An 18667-nucleotide genomic window follows, 5' to 3' on the forward strand; every position below is an offset into this window, starting at 1 on the left:
GATGGGGATGGGCCTGGCATCTGCCTGGGGGATGGCCAGACGGAGGCCACTGGAGTACCGGTGGAAAGTGGACGCAGCGACGTGCTGTTCTGGCACATGCTCCCATACCTGACCTGACCTGATTTATCCCCGTTATGAATACTTGATACATTTTCATTAAAACCCCGTATTTATTTAAGTTGCTCGTGTTGTCCATTTGTCGTGGGTTCGAGGGTAAAACCCATGTGTCTCAGTCCTTGCCGCCCTATAATCTCCAAGGATCACGTGTTCGCCTCCAAGGGAGAAAAACATTTGGTTATCCGTCCAGATCGGTTAAACCTCCTCGACACGCCAAGTGAATTTTTTACGTCATAGGTGCCTTTGTTATGATGTCATAAATGCATATGTAGAACACCACATCCGATCAGTATGAACATTTTTGAGGGTCATCTCGGGATAAAATGCTCCACAGAAAAAACAAAATTGATGATGTCATAGGTCACACGATTTGGCAGCCAAAATAGGTCATAGGTCACAAAAAAAAATAATAAAAAGAAAAAACCCAAAAGTCTTCTCCCAAATGGCTGAACAGATCGAGGCAAAACCTAAAAACGTATGACCACCTATCCATAAGAAACAAAATGTTAATACATTAGTCATAGGTCACATGATTTGGCAGCCATACTGCATTTACCCAAAAACCACAACAAAAAAAAAATCTTCTCCAAAACAGCTGGACAGATCAAAGGGAAACTTCATACAAATTCTCCTCAAGCGATGGGTATACAAGTTTAAGGAATAATTGATAGGTCACATGTTTTGGCAGCCATAATAGATTGAAGAAAATGATAAATGTTTTCTCTGGCACCACTTAATCAATTAAAGTGAAACTTCACAATTATGATCTCGTAGTGATGGGGAAGTCATGTTTTAAATTTCAACTTGACCGGCCACATGGTCTCGCAAGCAGGATTATTTATTTTTTTGATCTGGGGGTTTTTTTTGTACAAGGCTCACTTGGCTGTACCTGGACAGGTTTGTGGGTAGAGGAGTAGCAGCTGAAAACCGAATCCCATCCATGTTCGTCCTGATAACTTCATCTTTACTTTTTACTTGTTCGGATTCCTTCTGGTGACTCCAATGCAGGACTGTACCTATTTGGTCTTCCATTTGAATGGAATTTATTTTAATCTATTCAAATGCAAGTTCAATTGCATAATGATTAATAATAAAAAACGTCTTGGGTCAGAGTCAGGTGTCCGATCAAAGTCGGACGTCTTTCTACCTGGTCATCACTGCCAGCAATTATAAAGTGGCAGTTCTCGTAATGTTTCACAAATTACATAACACACGAGTACACAAATACCACACAAAACAAGTCCTGGCAAGGGTCTGCGATCTCAGATTGCTCATTTTCTTGTTTATATCATTTTTGTCCCACCACTCAATGGTGAAGAATCACTGAAAAATATTATAGGATTCTGATCTTCACCAGAATCATAATATAATGGGCGTAAGCCTGGAACTTCTAACACACTTTTCTCCGAACATATTCTCTTCATACTTCCGAAATCTTCACGTTATGTGTTCCATGTATTTGCGCAGGTGATAGCGGATTCAAAAAATTTGAATATACATCGAATTTTCAGAGGGAATCGATGACGTCACAATCAGCAGCGTTCGCCGGCAAACCAATGGCTGGATCCCAGACGACATGCTTTACTTAACCAAGTCCATGAGTTCAGGACGTCTGTTCAACTCAGCATTTGCGACTTTTATTCTGCCATGTTATTCATCGTTTCTATATTACCTCCATCAACAGATTAACATGTCAAATCGTTTGTGTTACTCATCCGGCACTATGTGTCAAGGCCAACAATCGAAAGCGACCAATCTCAAACGCTACCATGGGCACCCACACACGCCACCAATCTGAACTGAGCTGTTGAATGCGGCGCAAAACATCCAAAGAAACTTCCGTAACCGAGTATTGTGATCCGTCCTTTCCCCCGTACCCGTCGTAGAAGTGTATCTGCTAGTTAAATCAATTCCTCACACACCCAATGTGTCCACCAAGTTTCGTCTGAATCTGTCCACAACTTTTTAAGATATCGTGTTATAAATCGTGTTTGGCCAATCTCTTAATGTTGAAGAATCACTTAAAAAAAAAAAATCTATTTGCCGGATTCGGATCTTCACCAAAATCTAAATAGTTAGTTCTTGTCACACACCCAACCTCCTGACCAAATTTCATCCGAATCCGTCCACAACTTTTTGAGATATCCTGTACACAAACAAACAAACAAACAAACAAACAAACAAAGACAAAGCGGTGAAAACATAACCATCTTCCATCTTTGGTGGCATTAGTAACTCGGAGAGATATAGCTGGAAACTAGGAGATGAAGGAAGAGGAAAGGGGGGGGGGGGTTCTATGTACAATTTATGTACAAGCACTTATGCAGTTTTACTTAATGGACTGGCACCACACACACACGCACGCACGCATGCACGCACGCACGCGCGCGCGTCAGGTCTTTATTGGAGGCCTCCAGCTCGAGGTCAGAGCCTATTCTTCGACCTTTCCGCCTCGAGCGGTCTTCGACGATCCGGTGTGTCAGCACTCGAACCCGCCACACAATGCCGCCCCAAGCCCAGGCAGGCGATCCTCACGGGACAGGTTTGCAGGCACACAGGCCACAAGAGAAGACGCTCTGTTGGCGGGACCCCAGGAAGGCAACGACTGGCTTCAGAAGACCACCAGACGTCCGAAGACCGAAGACCAGAAGACAATTCCTCCGAAGACCAGAAGACAACCACTCAACTCTCCCTCATGTTTGGCCCACGCACACTTCTCTTATCCCATGCTCGCACTCCCTCATTGGGAAGAGAGGGAACGCTCTATATCCATATTTGCAGTCAAGCCAGAACGAAACGCTTGTGCCCATATTTGGGGCGAAGCCAGAGCGCAACGCTTGTGCCCATATTTGGGGCGAAGCCAGAGCGCAACGCTTGTGCCCATATTTGGGGCGAAGCCAGAGCGCAACGCTTGTGCCCATATTTGGGGCGAAGCCAGAGCGCAACGCTTGTGCCCATATTTGGGGCGAAGCCAGAGCGCAACGCTTGTGTCCATATTTGGGGCGAAGCCAGAGCGCAACGCTTGTGCCCATATTTGGGGCGAAGCCAGAGCGCAACGCTTGTGCCCGTATTTGGGGCGAAGCCAGCACACCAACGTCCAGAGATACCCCGCCGAGCACACTGGACTCCGCCCAGGTACGTGCTGACACGCACGCGTGCAAAGGTGCTGGTGGATGATGGTGGACAGACGCGAGGGCAGGTGTTGTTGTTGTTAATTTAAATCCTATATCAAAATAACTCACAGCGCACGTACAATTAATCACCCATTAAACATAGGAAGGGCCCCTAACTAGAAACACATACTTACTGATATGGCCGATCTGTAGGACCTGGCTGTTGTGTGCAGTAAGCTTCCAACTTCGCAACAATATCACCAACAAATCGAATAAATGCGTTTACAATGTTTAAATACCGTACGTGATTTTAAAATCTTTGATACACTCGGCATCTCGACTAAACATGGAAAGGAACAGTGGAACGTATGACGTCAAGACGACGAGGAGGTCAGTTCAGCAGGTTTCAACTTTTAAACCTCAGTATCCAAGCTCATCAGCTCCGGACAGGCAATCATATTTGTACTTACCCTCGTGGCTGGTTTTAAAATCAATTGGTTGTTCATTTGAATCGGGAGTGCATTAGAAACTATTTGCCGAGAAATCCTCCATCTATCAATCAATCCCTCCATCCTTCGTCACTCCATCTTTCAATCCCTCCATCCTTCGTCACTCCATCTTTCAATCCCTCCATCCTTCGTCACTCCATCTTTCATCAATCCATCTTTGAATCCCTCCATCCTTCGTCAATCCATCTTTGAATCCCTCCATCCTTCGTCAATCCATCTTTCAATCCCTCCATCCTTCATCAATCCATCTTTCAATCCCTCGTCTATCAATCCATCTTCCAATCCCTCCATCCTTCGTCTATCAATCCATCTTTCAGGCCTTCTTTAACTGCAGCTACCCATCCATCGCCGGTCCCTCCCTCTTTCACCTCCAAAATATATCTCAATGCAAAATCTAAAATCTCAAACCCCTCTCTTGGTCCTTGCACCTTCCAACCCCCACTTCACATCATCCCCTTCAACCCTCCCCCACATCCAAAAATATTCCTCCCTGACCCCCTCCCCCCGCAATCACCATCACCACATCTGGGGTGGCCCGGGCGTTCCCCCCACAGGGTTTTTGAAGACACATTGGGAAACGTGGGGTATCCCAGCATCCCAGGGGCTGCTCCATGCTTCCTGAAGTAGTGGGGGAGGGGCGACTCTGCGGGCACGTGGGTGAGGGAAATACCGCACTCATCTCCTCCCCGTGTAATCTCACAGCGACCTCGTGCTCCTCCCTGGGTTCCCCACCCGCCATTTTATTTTGTTGATCCGCCATCGTGTTCATTTCCTCGGAGGATTAAAATTAACAAAAACCTTTTTAAATAAAACAACCAACCGAAGCGCGCTGTGCACACAAATGATTAATTGTCCTTTGACGAGTGAAGTTCGAATCCGGCTCCTGAACACCGAGGGATGTTTGTACTGTACGTGACCCTGACCACCGAGGGATGTTTGTACTGTACGTGACCCTGAACACCGAGGGATGTTTGTACTGTACGTGACCCTGACCACCGAGGGATGTTTGTACTGTACGTGACCCTGAACACCGAGGGATGTTTGTACTGTACGTGACCCTGAACACCGAGGGATGTTTGTACTGTACGTGACCCTGAACACCGAGGGATGTTTGTACTGTACGTGACCCTGAACACCGAGGGATGTTTGTACTGTACGTGACCCTGAACACCGAGGGATGTTTGTACTGTACGTGACCCTGAACACCGAGGGATGTTTGTACTGTCCGTGACCCTGAACACCGAGGGATGTTTGTACTGTACGTGACCCTGAACACCGAGGGATGTTTGTACTGTCCGTGACCCTGAACACCGAGGGATGTTTGTACTGGACGTGACCCTGAACACCGAGGGATGTTTGTACTGTCCGTGACCCTGAACACCGAGGGATGTTTGTACTGTCCGTGACCCTGAACACCGAGGGATGTTTGTACTGGACGTGACCCTGAACACCGAGGGATGTTTGTACTGGACGTGACCCTGAACACCGAGGGATGTTTGTACTGTCCGTGACCCTGAACACCGAGGGATGTTTGTACTGTCCGTGACCCTGAACACCGAGGGATGTTTGTACTGTACGTGACCCTGAACACCGAGGGATGTTTGTACTGTACGTGACCCTGAACACCGAGGGATGTTTGTACTGTACGTGACCCTGAACACCGAGGGATGTTTGTACTGTACGTGACCCTGAACACCGAGGGATGTTTGTACTGTACGTGACCCTGAACACCGAGGGATGTTTGTACTGTACGTGACCCTGAACACCGAGGGATGTTTGTACTGTACGTGACCCTGAACACCGAGGGATGTTTGTACTGTACGTGACCCTGAACACCGAGGGATGTTTGTACTGTCCGTGACCCTGAACACCGAGGGATGTTTGTACTGTCCGTGACCCTGAACACCGAGGGATGTTTGTACTGTCCGTGACCCTGAACACCGAGGGATGTTTGTACTGTCCGTGACCCTGAACACCGAGGGATGTTTGTACTGGACGTGACCCTGAACACCGAGGGATGTTTGTACTGTCCGTGACCCTGAACACCGAGGGATGTTTGTACTGTCCGTGACCCTGAACACCGAGGGATGTTTGTACTGTCCGTGACCCTGAACACCGAGGGATGTTTGTACTGTCCGTGACCCTGAACACCGAGGGATGTTTGTACTGTACGTGACCCTGAACACCGAGGGATGTTTGTACTGTACGTGACCCTGAACACCGAGGGATGTTTGTACTGTACGTGACCCTGAGCACCGAGGGATGTTTGTACTGTACGTGACCCTGAGCACCGAGGGATGTTTGTACTGTACGTGACCCTGAGCACCGAGGGATGTTTGCACTGTACGTGACCCTGAGCACCGAGGGATGTTTGCACTGTACGTGACCCTGAGCACCGAGGGATGTTTGCACTGTACGTGACCCTGAGCACCGAGGGATGTTTGCACTGTACGTGACCCTGAGCACCGAGGGATGTTTGCACTGTACGTGACCCTGAGCACCGAGGGATGTTTGCACTGTACGTGACCCTGAGCACCGAGGGATGTTTGCACTGTACGTGACCCTGAGCACCGAGGGATGTTTGCACTGTACGTGACCCTGAGCACCGAGGGATGTTTGCACTGTCCGTGACCCTGAGCACCGAGGGATGTTTGCACTGTACGTGACCCTGAGCACCGAGGGATGTTTGCACTGTCCGTGACCCTGAGCACCGAGGGATGTTTGCACTGTCCGTGACCCTGAGCACCGAGGGATGTTTGCACTGTCCGTGACCCTGAGCACCGAGGGATGTTTGCACTGTCCGTGACCCTGAGCACCGAGGGATGTTTGCACTGTCCGTGACCCTGAGCACCGAGGGATGTTTGCACTGTCCGTGACCCTGAGCACCGAGGGATGTTTGCACTGTCCGTGACCCTGAGCACCGAGGGATGTTTGCACTGTCCGTGACCCTGAGCACCGAGGGATGTTTGCACTGTCCGTGACCCTGAGCACCGAGGGATGTTTGCACTGTCCGTGACCCTGAGCACCGAGCGATGTTTGCACTGTCCGTGACCCTGAGCACCGAGGGATGTTTGCACTGTACGTGACCCTGAGCACCGAGGGATGTTTGCACTGTACGTGACCCTGAGCACCGAGGGATGTTTGCACTGTACGTGACCCTGAGCACCGAGGGATGTTTGCACTGTACGTGACCCTGAGCACCGAGGGATGTTTGCACTGTCCGTGACCCTGAGCACCGAGGGATGTTTGCACTGTCCGTGACCCTGAGCACCGAGGGATGTTTGCACTGTCCGTGACCCTGAGCACCGAGGGATGTTTGTACTGTCCGTGACCCTGAACACCGAGGGATGTTTGTACTGGACGTGACCCTGAACACCGAGGGATGTTTGTACTGTCCGTGACCCTGAACACCGAGGGATGTTTGTACTGTCCGTGACCCTGAACACCGAGGGATGTTTGTACTGGACGTGACCCTGAACACCGAGGGATGTTTGTACTGGACGTGACCCTGAACACCGAGGGATGTTTGTACTGTCCGTGACCCTGAACACCGAGGGATGTTTGTACTGTCCGTGACCCTGAACACCGAGGGATGTTTGTACTGTACGTGAACCTGAACACCGAGGGATGTTTGTACTGTACGTGACCCTGAACACCGAGGGATGTTTGTACTGTACGTGACCCTGAACACCGAGGGATGTTTGTACTGTACGTGACCCTGAACACCGAGGGATGTTTGTACTGTACGTGACCCTGAACACCGAGGGATGTTTGTACTGTACGTGACCCTGAACACCGAGGGATGTTTGTACTGTCCGTGACCCTGAACACCGAGGGATGTTTGTACTGTCCGTGACCCTGAACACCGAGGGATGTTTGTACTGTCCGTGACCCTGAACACCGAGGGATGTTTGTACTGTCCGTGACCCTGAACACCGAGGGATGTTTGTACTGTCCGTGACCCTGAACACCGAGGGATGTTTGTACTGTCCGTGACCCTGAACACCGAGGGGATGTTTGTACTGGACGTGACCCTGAACACCGAGGGATGTTTGTACTGGACGTGACCCTGAACACCGAGGGATGTTTGTACTGTCCGTGACCCTGAACACCGAGGGATGTTTGTACTGTCCGTGACCCTGAACACCGAGGGATGTTTGTACTGTACGTGACCCTGAACACCGAGGGATGTTTGTACTGTACGTGACCCTGAACACCGAGGGATGTTTGTACTGTACGTGACCCTGAACACCGAGGGATGTTTGTACTGTACGTGACCCTGAACACCGAGGGATGTTTGTACTGTACGTGACCCTGAGCACCGAGGATGTTTGTACTGTACGTGACCCTGAGCACCGAGGGATGTTTGCACTGTACGTGACCCTGAGCACCGAGGGATGTTTGCACTGTACGTGACCCTGAGCACCGAGGGATGTTTGCACTGTACGTGACCCTGAGCACCGAGGGATGTTTGCACTGTACGTGACCCTGAGCACCGAGGGATGTTTGCACTGTACGTGACCCTGAGCACCGAGGGATGTTTGCACTGTACGTGACCCTGAGCACCGAGGGATGTTTGCACTGTACGTGACCCTGAGCACCGAGGGATGTTTGCACTGTCCGTGACCCTGAGCACCGAGGGATGTTTGCACTGTCCGTGACCCTGAGCACCGAGGGATGTTTGCACTGTACGTGACCCTGAGCACCGAGGGATGTTTGCACTGTCCGTGACCCTGAGCACCGAGGGATGTTTGCACTGTCCGTGACCCTGAGCACCGAGGGATGTTTGCACTGTCCGTGACCCTGAACACCGAGGGATGTTTGTACTGGACGTGACCCTGAGCACCGAGGGATGTTTGCACTGTCCGTGACCCTGAGCACCGAGGGATGTTTGTACTGTACGTGAACCTGAACACCGAGGGATGTTTGTACTGTACGTGACCCTGAACACCGAGGGATGTTTGTACTGTACGTGACCCTGAACACCGAGGGATGTTTGTACTGTACGTGACCCTGAACACCGAGGGATGTTTGTACTGTACGTGACCCTGAACACCGAGGGATGTTTGTACTGTCCGTGACCCTGAACACCGAGGGATGTTTGTACTGGACGTGACCCTGAACACCGAGGGATGTTTGTACTGGACGTGACCCTGAACACCGAGGGATGTTTGTACTGTCCGTGACCCTGAACACCGAGGGATGTTTGTACTGTCCGTGACCCTGAACACCGAGGGATGTTTGTACTGTCCGTGACCCTGAACACCGAGGGATGTTTGTACTGTCCGTGACCCTGAACACCGAGGGATGTTTGTACTGTCCGTGACCCTGAACACCGAGGGATGTTTGTACTGTCCGTGACCCTGAACACCGAGGGATGTTTGTACTGTCCGTGACCCTGAACACCGAGGGATGTTTGTACTGGACGTGACCCTGAACACCGAGGGATGTTTGTACTGGACGTGACCCTGAACACCGAGGGATGTTTGTACTGTCCGTGACCCTGAACACCGAGGGATGTTTGTACTGTCCGTGACCCTGAACACCGAGGGATGTTTGTACTGTACGTGACCCTGAACACCGAGGGATGTTTGTACTGTACGTGACCCTGAACACCGAGGGATGTTTGTACTGTACGTGACCCTGAACACCGAGGGATGTTTGTACTGTACGTGACCCTGAACACCGAGGGATGTTTGTACTGTACGTGACCCTGAGCACCGAGGGATGTTTGTACTGTACGTGACCCTGAGCACCGAGGGATGTTTGCACTGTACGTGACCCTGAGCACCGAGGGATGTTTGCACTGTACGTGACCCTGAGCACCGAGGGATGTTTGCACTGTACGTGACCCTGAGCACCGAGGGATGTTTGCACTGTACGTGACCCTGAGCACCGAGGGATGTTTGCACTGTACGTGACCCTGAGCACCGAGGATGTTTGCACTGTGTACGTGACCCTGAGCACCGAGGGATGTTTGCACTGTACGTGACCCTGAGCACCGAGGGATGTTTGCACTGTCCGTGACCCTGAGCACCGAGGGATGTTTGCACTGTCCGTGACCCTGAGCACCGAGGGATGTTTGCACTGTACGTGACCCTGAGCACCGAGGGATGTTTGCACTGTCCGTGACCCTGAGCACCGAGGGATGTTTGCACTGTCCGTGACCCTGAGCACCGAGGGATGTTTGCACTGTCCGTGACCCTGAACACCGAGGGATGTTTGTACTGGACGTGACCCTGAGCACCGAGGGATGTTTGCACTGTCCGTGACCCTGAGCACCGAGGGATGTTTGTACTGTACGTGAACCTGAACACCGAGGGATGTTTGTACTGTACGTGACCCTGAACACCGAGGGATGTTTGTACTGTACGTGACCCTGAACACCGAGGGATGTTTGTACTGTACGTGACCCTGAACACCGAGGGATGTTTGTACTGTACGTGACCCTGAACACCGAGGGATGTTTGTACTGTCCGTGACCCTGAACACCGAGGGATGTTTGTACTGGACGTGACCCTGAACACCGAGGGATGTTTGTACTGGACGTGACCCTGAACACCGAGGGATGTTTGTACTGTCCGTGACCCTGAACACCGAGGGATGTTTGTACTGTCCGTGACCCTGAACACCGAGGGATGTTTGTACTGTACGTGAACCTGAACACCGAGGGATGTTTGTACTGTACGTGACCCTGAACACCGAGGGATGTTTGTACTGTACGTGACCCTGAACACCGAGGGATGTTTGTACTGTACGTGACCCTGAACACCGAGGGATGTTTGTACTGTACGTGACCCTGAACACCGAGGGATGTTTGTACTGTACGTGACCCTGAACACCGAGGGATGTTTGTACTGTCCGTGACCCTGAACACCGAGGGATGTTTGTACTGTCCGTGACCCTGAACACCGAGGGATGTTTGTACTGTCCGTGACCCTGAACACCGAGGGATGTTTGTACTGTCCGTGACCCTGAACACCGAGGGATGTTTGTACTGTCCGTGACCCTGAACACCGAGGGATGTTTGTACTGTCCGTGACCCTGAACACCGAGGGATGTTTGTACTGGGCGTGACCCTGAACACCGAGGGATGTTTGTACTGGACGTGACCCTGAACACCGAGGGATGTTTGTACTGTCCGTGACCCTGAACACCGAGGGATGTTTGTACTGTCCGTGACCCTGAACACCGAGGGATGTTTGTACTGTACGTGACCCTGAACACCGAGGGATGTTTGTACTGTACGTGACCCTGAACACCGAGGGATGTTTGTACTGTACGTGACCCTGAACACCGAGGGATGTTTGTACTGTACGTGACCCTGAACACCGAGGGATGTTTGTACTGTACGTGACCCTGAGCACCGAGGGATGTTTGTACTGTACGTGACCCTGAGCACCGAGGGATGTTTGCACTGTACGTGACCCTGAGCACCGAGGGATGTTTGCACTGTACGTGACCCTGAGCACCGAGGGATGTTTGCACTGTACGTGACCCTGAGCACCGAGGGATGTTTGCACTGTACGTGACCCTGAGCACCGAGGGATGTTTGCACTGTACGTGACCCTGAGCACCGAGGGATGTTTGCACTGTACGTGACCCTGAGCACCGAGGGATGTTTGCACTGTACGTGACCCTGAGCACCGAGGGATGTTTGCACTGTCCGTGACCCTGAGCACCGAGGGATGTTTGCACTGTCCGTGACCCTGAGCACCGAGGGATGTTTGCACTGTACGTGACCCTGAGCACCGAGGGATGTTTGCACTGTCCGTGACCCTGAGCACCGAGGGATGTTTGCACTGTCCGTGACCCTGAGCACCGAGGGATGTTTGCACTGTACGTGACCCTGAACACCGAGGGATGTTTGTACTGGACGTGACCCTGAACACCGAGGGATGTTTGTACTGGACGTGACCCTGAACACCGAGGGATGTTTGTACTGTCCGTGACCCTGAACACCGAGGGATGTTTGTACTGTACGTGAACCTGAACACCGAGGGATGTTTGTACTGTACGTGACCCTGAACACCGAGGGATGTTTGTACTGTACGTGACCCTGAACACCGAGGGATGTTTGTACTGTACGTGACCCTGAACACCGAGGGATGTTTGTACTGTACGTGACCCTGAACACCGAGGGATGTTTGTACTGTACGTGACCCTGAACACCGAGGGATGTTTGTACTGTCCGTGACCCTGAACACCGAGGGATGTTTGTACTGTCCGTGACCCTGAACACCGAGGGATGTTTGTACTGTCCGTGACCCTGAACACCGAGGGATGTTTGTACTGTCCGTGACCCTGAACACCGAGGGATGTTTGTACTGTCCGTGACCCTGAACACCGAGGGATGTTTGTACTGTACGTGAACCTGAACACCGAGGGATGTTTGTACTGTACGTGACCCTGAACACCGAGGGATGTTTGTACTGTACGTGACCCTGAACACCGAGGGATGTTTGTACTGTACGTGACCCTGAACACCGAGGGATGTTTGTACTGTACGTGACCCTGAACACCGAGGGATGTTTGTACTGTCCGTGACCCTGAACACCGAGGGATGTTTGTACTGGACGTGACCCTGAACACCGAGGGATGTTTGTACTGGACGTGACCCTGAACACCGAGGGATGTTTGTACTGTCCGTGACCCTGAACACCGAGGGATGTTTGTACTGTCCGTGACCCTGAACACCGAGGGATGTTTGTACTGTACGTGAACCTGAACACCGAGGGATGTTTGTACTGTACGTGACCCTGAACACCGAGGGATGTTTGTACTGTACGTGACCCTGAACACCGAGGGGATGTTTGTACTGTACGTGACCCTGAACACCGAGGGATGTTTGTACTGTACGTGACCCTGAACACCGAGGGATGTTTGTACTGTACGTGACCCTGAACACCGAGGGATGTTTGTACTGTCCGTGACCCTGAACACCGAGGGATGTTTGTACTGTCCGTGACCCTGAACACCGAGGGATGTTTGTACTGTCCGTGACCCTGAACACCGAGGGATGTTTGTACTGTCCGTGACCCTGAACACCGAGGGATGTTTGTACTGTCCGTGACCCTGAACACCGAGGGATGTTTGTACTGTCCGTGACCCTGAACACCGAGGGATGTTTGTACTGGACGTGACCCTGAACACCGAGGGATGTTTGTACTGGACGTGACCCTGAACACCGAGGGATGTTTGTACTGTCCGTGACCCTGAACACCGAGGGATGTTTGTACTGTCCGTGACCCTGAACACCGAGGGATGTTTGTACTGTACGTGACCCTGAACACCGAGGGATGTTTGTACTGTACGTGACCCTGAACACCGAGGGATGTTTGTACTGTACGTGACCCTGAACACCGAGGGATGTTTGTACTGTACGTGACCCTGAACACCGAGGGATGTTTGTACTGTACGTGACCCTGAGCACCGAGGGGATGTTTGTACTGTACGTGACCCTGAGCACCGAGGGATGTTTGCACTGTACGTGACCCTGAGCACCGAGGGATGTTTGCACTGTACGTGACCCTGAGCACCGAGGGATGTTTGCACTGTACGTGACCCTGAGCACCGAGGGATGTTTGCACTGTACGTGACCCTGAGCACCGAGGGATGTTTGCACTGTACGTGACCCTGAGCACCGAGGGATGTTTGCACTGTACGTGACCCTGAGCACCGAGGGATGTTTGCACTGTACGTGACCCTGAGCACCGAGGGATGTTTGCACTGTCCGTGACCCTGAGCACCGAGGGATGTTTGCACTGTCCGTGACCCTGAGCACCGAGGGATGTTTGCACTGTACGTGACCCTGAGCACCGAGGGATGTTTGCACTGTCCGTGACCCTGAGCACCGAGGGATGTTTGCACTGTCCGTGACCCTGAGCACCGAGGGATGTTTGCACTGTCCGTGACCCTGAACACCGAGGGATGTTTGCACTGGACGTGACCCTGAACACCGAGGGATGTTTGCACTGGACGTGACCCTGAACACCGAGGGATGTTTGTACTGTCCGTGACCCTGAACACCGAGGGATGTTTGTACTGTCCGTGACCCTGAACACCGAGGGATGTTTGTACTGTACGTGAACCTGAACACCGAGGGATGTTTGTACTGTACGTGACCCTGAACACCGAGGGATGTTTGTACTGTACGTGACCCTGAACACCGAGGGATGTTTGTACTGTACGTGACCCTGAACACCGAGGGATGTTTGTACTGTACGTGACCCTGAACACCGAGGGATGTTTGTACTGTACGTGACCCTGAACACCGAGGGATGTTTGTACTGTCCGTGACCCTGAACACCGAGGGATGTTTGTACTGTCCGTGACCCTGAACACCGAGGGATGTTTGTACTGTCCGTGACCCTGAACACCGAGGGATGTTTGTACTGTCCGTGACCCTGAACACCGAGGGATGTTTGTACTGTCCGTGACCCTGAACACCGAGGGATGTTTGTACTGTCCGTGACCCTGAACACCGAGGGATGTTTGTACTGGACGTGACCCTGAACACCGAGGGATGTTTGTACTGGACGTGACCCTGAACACCGAGGGATGTTTGTACTGTCCGTGACCCTGAACACCGAGGGATGTTTGTACTGTCCGTGACCCTGAACACCGAGGGATGTTTGTACTGTACGTGACCCTGAACACCGAGGGATGTTTGTACTGTACGTGACCCTGAACACCGAGGGATGTTTGTACTGTACGTGACCCTGAACACCGAGGGATGTTTGTACTGTACGTGACCCTGAACACCGAGGGATGTTTGTACTGTACGTGACCCTGAGCACCGAGGATGTTTGTACTGTACGTGACCCTGAGCACCGAGGGATGTTTGCACTGTACGTGACCCTGAGCACCGAGGGGATGTTTGCACTGTACGTGACCCTGAGCACCGAGGGATGTTTGCACTGTACGTGACCCTGAGCACCGAGGGATGTTTGCACTGTACGTGACCCTGAGCACCGAGGGATGTTTGCACTGTACGTGACCCTGAGCACCGAGGGATGTTTGCACTGTACGTGACCCTGAGCACCGAGGGATGTTTGCACTGTACGTGACCCTGAGCACCGAGGGATGTTTGCACTGTACGTGACCCTGAGCACCGAGGGATGTTTGCACTGTCCGTGACCCTGAGCACCGAGGGATGTTTGCACTGTCCGTGACCCTGAGCACCGAGGGATGTTTGCACTGTCCGTGACCCTGAGCACCGAGGGATGTTTGCACTGTCCGTGACCCTGAGCACCGAGGGATGTTTGCACTGTCCGTGACCCTGAGCACCGAGGGATGTTTGCACTGTCCGTGACCCTGAGCACCGAGGGATGTTTGCACTGTCCGTGACCCTGAGCACCGAGGGATGTTTGCACTGTCCGTGACCCTGAGCACCGAGGGATGTTTGCACTGTCCGTGACCCTGAGCACCGAGCGATGTTTGCACTGTACGTGACCCTGAGCACCGAGGGATGTTTGCACTGTACGTGACCCTGAGCACCGAGGGATGTTTGCACTGTACGTGACCCTGAGCACCGAGGGATGTTTGCACTGTACGTGACCCTGAGCACCGAGGGATGTTTGCACTGTCCGTGACCCTGAGCACCGAGGGATGTTTGCACTGTCCGTGACCCTGAGCACCGAGGGATGTTTGCACTGTCCGTGACCCTGAGCACCGAGGGATGTTTGCACTGTCCGTGACCCTGAACACCGAGGGATGTTTGCACTGTCCGTGACCCTGAACACCGAGGGATGTTTGCACTGTCCGTGACCCTGAACACCGAGGGATGTTTGCACTGTCCGTGACCCTGAACACCGAGGGATGTTTGCACTGTCCGTGACCCTGAACACCGAGGGATGTTTGCACTGTACGTGACCCTGAACACCGAGGGATGTTTGCACTGTACGTGACCCTGAACACCGAGGGATGTTTGCACTGTACGTGACCCTGAACACCGAGGGATGTTTGCACTGTACGTGACCCTGAACACCGAGGGATGTTTGCACTGTACGTGACCCTGAACACCGAGGGATGTTTGCACTGTCCGTGACCCTGAACACCGAGGGATGTTTGCACTGTCCGTGACCCTGAACACCGAGGGATGTTTGCACTGTCCGTGACCCTGAACACCGAGGGATGTTTGCACTGTCCGTGACCCTGAACACCGAGGGATGTTTGCACTGTCCGTGACCCTGAACACCGAGGGATGTTTGCACTGTCCGTGACCCTGAACACCGAGGGATGTTTGCACTGTCCGTGACCCTGAACACCGAGGGATGTTTGCACTGTCCGTGACCCTGAACACCGAGGGATGTTTGCACTGTCCGTGACCCTGAACACCGAGGGATGTTTGCACTGTCCGTGACCCTGAACACCGAGGGATGTTTGCACTGTCCGTGACCCTGAACACCGAGGGATGTTTGCACTGTCCGTGACCCTGAACACCGAGGGATGTTTGCACTGTCCGTGACCCTGAACACCGAGGGATGTTTGCACTGTCCGTGACCCTGAACACCGAGGGATGTTTGCACTGTCCGTGACCCTGAACACCGAGGGATGTTTGCACTGTCCGTGACCCTGAACACCGAGGGATGTTTGCACTGTCCGTGACCCTGAACACCGAGGGATGTTTGCACTGTCCGTGACCCTGAACACCGAGGGATGTTTGCACTGTCCGTGACCCTGAACACCGAGGGATGTTTGCACTGTCCGTGACCCTGAACACCGAGGGATGTTTGCACTGTCCGTGACCCTGAACACCGAGGGATGTTTGCACTGTACGTGACCCTGAACACCGAGGGATGTTTGCACTGTACGTGACCCTGAACACCGAGGGATGTTTGCACTGTACGTGACCCTGAACACCGAGGGATGTTTGCACTGTACGTGACCCTGAACACCGAGGGATGTTTGCACTGTACGTGACCCTGAACACCGAGGGATGTTTGCACTGTACGTGACCCTGAACACCGAGGGATGTTTGCACTGTACGTGACCCTGAACACCGAGGGATGTTTGCACTGTACGTGACCCTGAACACCGAGGGATGTTTGCACTGTACGTGACCCTGAACACCGAGGGATGTTTGCACTGTACGTGACCCTGAACACCGAGGGATGTTTGCACTGTACGTGACCCTGAACACCGAGGGATGTTTGCACTGTACGTGACCCTGAACACCGAGGGATGTTTGCACTGTACGTGACCCTGAACACCGAGGGATGTTTGCACTGTACGTGACCCTGAACACCGAGGGATGTTTGCACTGTACGTGACCCTGAACACCGAGGGATGTTTGCACTGTACGTGACCCTGAACACCGAGGGATGTTTGCACTGTACGTGACCCTGAACACCGAGGGATGTTTGCACTGTACGTGACCCTGAACACCGAGGGATGTTTGCACTGTACGTGACCCTGAACACCGAGGGATGTTTGCACTGTACGTGACCCTGAACACCGAGGGATGTTTGCACTGTACGTGACCCTGAACACCGAGGGATGTTTGCACTGTACGTGACCCTGAACACCGAGGGATGTTTGCACTGTACGTGACCCTGAACACCGAGGGATGTTTGCACTGTACGTGACCCTGAACACCGAGGGATGTTTGCACTGTACGTGACCCTGAACACCGAGGGATGTTTGCACTGTCCGTGACCCTGAACACCGAGGGATGTTTGCACTGTCCGTGACCCTGAACACCGAGGGATGTTTGCACTGTCCGTGACCCTGAACACCGAGGGATGTTTGCACTGTCCGTGACCCTGAACACCGAGGGATGTTTGCACTGTACGTGACCCTGAACACCGAGGGATGTTTGCACTGTACGTGACCCTGAACACCGAGGGATGTTTGCACTGTACGTGACCCTGAACACCGAGGGATGTTTGCACTGTACGTGACCCTGAACACCGAGGGATGTTTGCACTGTACGTGACCCTGAACACCGAGGGATGTTTGCACTGTACGTGACCCTGAACACCGAGGGATGTTTGCACTGTACGTGACCCTGAACACCGAGGGATGTTTGTACTGTACGTGACCCTGAACACCGAGGGATGTTTGTACTGTACGTGACCCTGAACACCGAGGGATGTTTGTACTGTACGTGACCCATCAATATGGATTTATTAAATAAAAATCACACGGACATGAGACGTGAAGGAACAGATGTGGCGGGACGAAGAGAGACGATGATAATCACTAAACACTTACCAACGGGGAAACCAACCGAGGGGGTTCAATTTACTTTGGACCCACAGGGTGCGGTGTGGGTGCGGTCCACGGTCCACTGTACACGGTGCACGGTCCAGAAAGAAGAGTCGGTCCCGGCAAAAGAGAGAACAGTTGCTGAGGATCGAATGGTGACGAAACAAAGAACGAGACGTTCACGGAGCAACACAAAGGGAAGTTTTGTGCGAGTCGTTCATCCCCCCTCTCATCTCCCCCTCACGGGTCTCGTGCGATCAATGAGGAGATACGCCCACGTGGTTCGACTGGCCAATAACAGCGCTTCGTCTTACCAACAACGAGGTCCAATGGCGATCCAAATTCCGCCTCCGTCAATGCAGGAGTCCCGCTCCAAGTGATGACGTACACACCACGAGTGATGTCACGATATCGAACCCTCGGAGTAAGGGAAAGGGGTCGATAGTACAAAGCACGCTGTGCGTGGTGACGACCTCCGAAAGATGATCCAGTCAGGGGTCTCCTCACTGTACCTCACCAAGAACCAGTAATCCACGAGCAAGAGGGTGTAAGACCACCAAACAGACACACGACGTCAGTATGAAAGATTCATGACCTCGGGAATCGGCCGCTTGGTTGTACAGTACAACCACATCACGACGCGGTACAGCCGCAGCCCGATTATCTAAAACTGCTCGTTTTTCTGCCTCATGTGTTGCCATAGTGATCGCTTTGCCA

The 18667-nt window shown here is 52.6% G+C and overlaps 1 protein-coding gene across 1 annotated transcript in view; it reads right to left on the reverse strand.

Annotated features, from left to right (window-relative positions):
• LOC147031838 (olfactomedin-4-like) overlaps positions 1 to 18185 on the reverse strand; it is a 53973-nt gene extending 35788 nt beyond the window's left edge. The window contains exon 1 of the mRNA XM_085868214.1: positions 17957 to 18185. The gene's annotated coding sequence lies outside the window, so the exon portion shown is untranslated. The remainder of the gene's footprint in view (positions 1 to 17956) is intronic.
• Positions 18186 to 18667: the final 482 nt, after the last annotated feature.

Source organism: Eptatretus burgeri, chromosome 2 (assembly GCF_056783735.1).
Source record: "Eptatretus burgeri isolate ZD-2024b chromosome 2, Ebu_testis_v1, whole genome shotgun sequence".
In the NCBI taxonomy this organism is placed as follows: domain Eukaryota; kingdom Metazoa; phylum Chordata; class Myxini; order Myxiniformes; family Myxinidae; genus Eptatretus; species Eptatretus burgeri.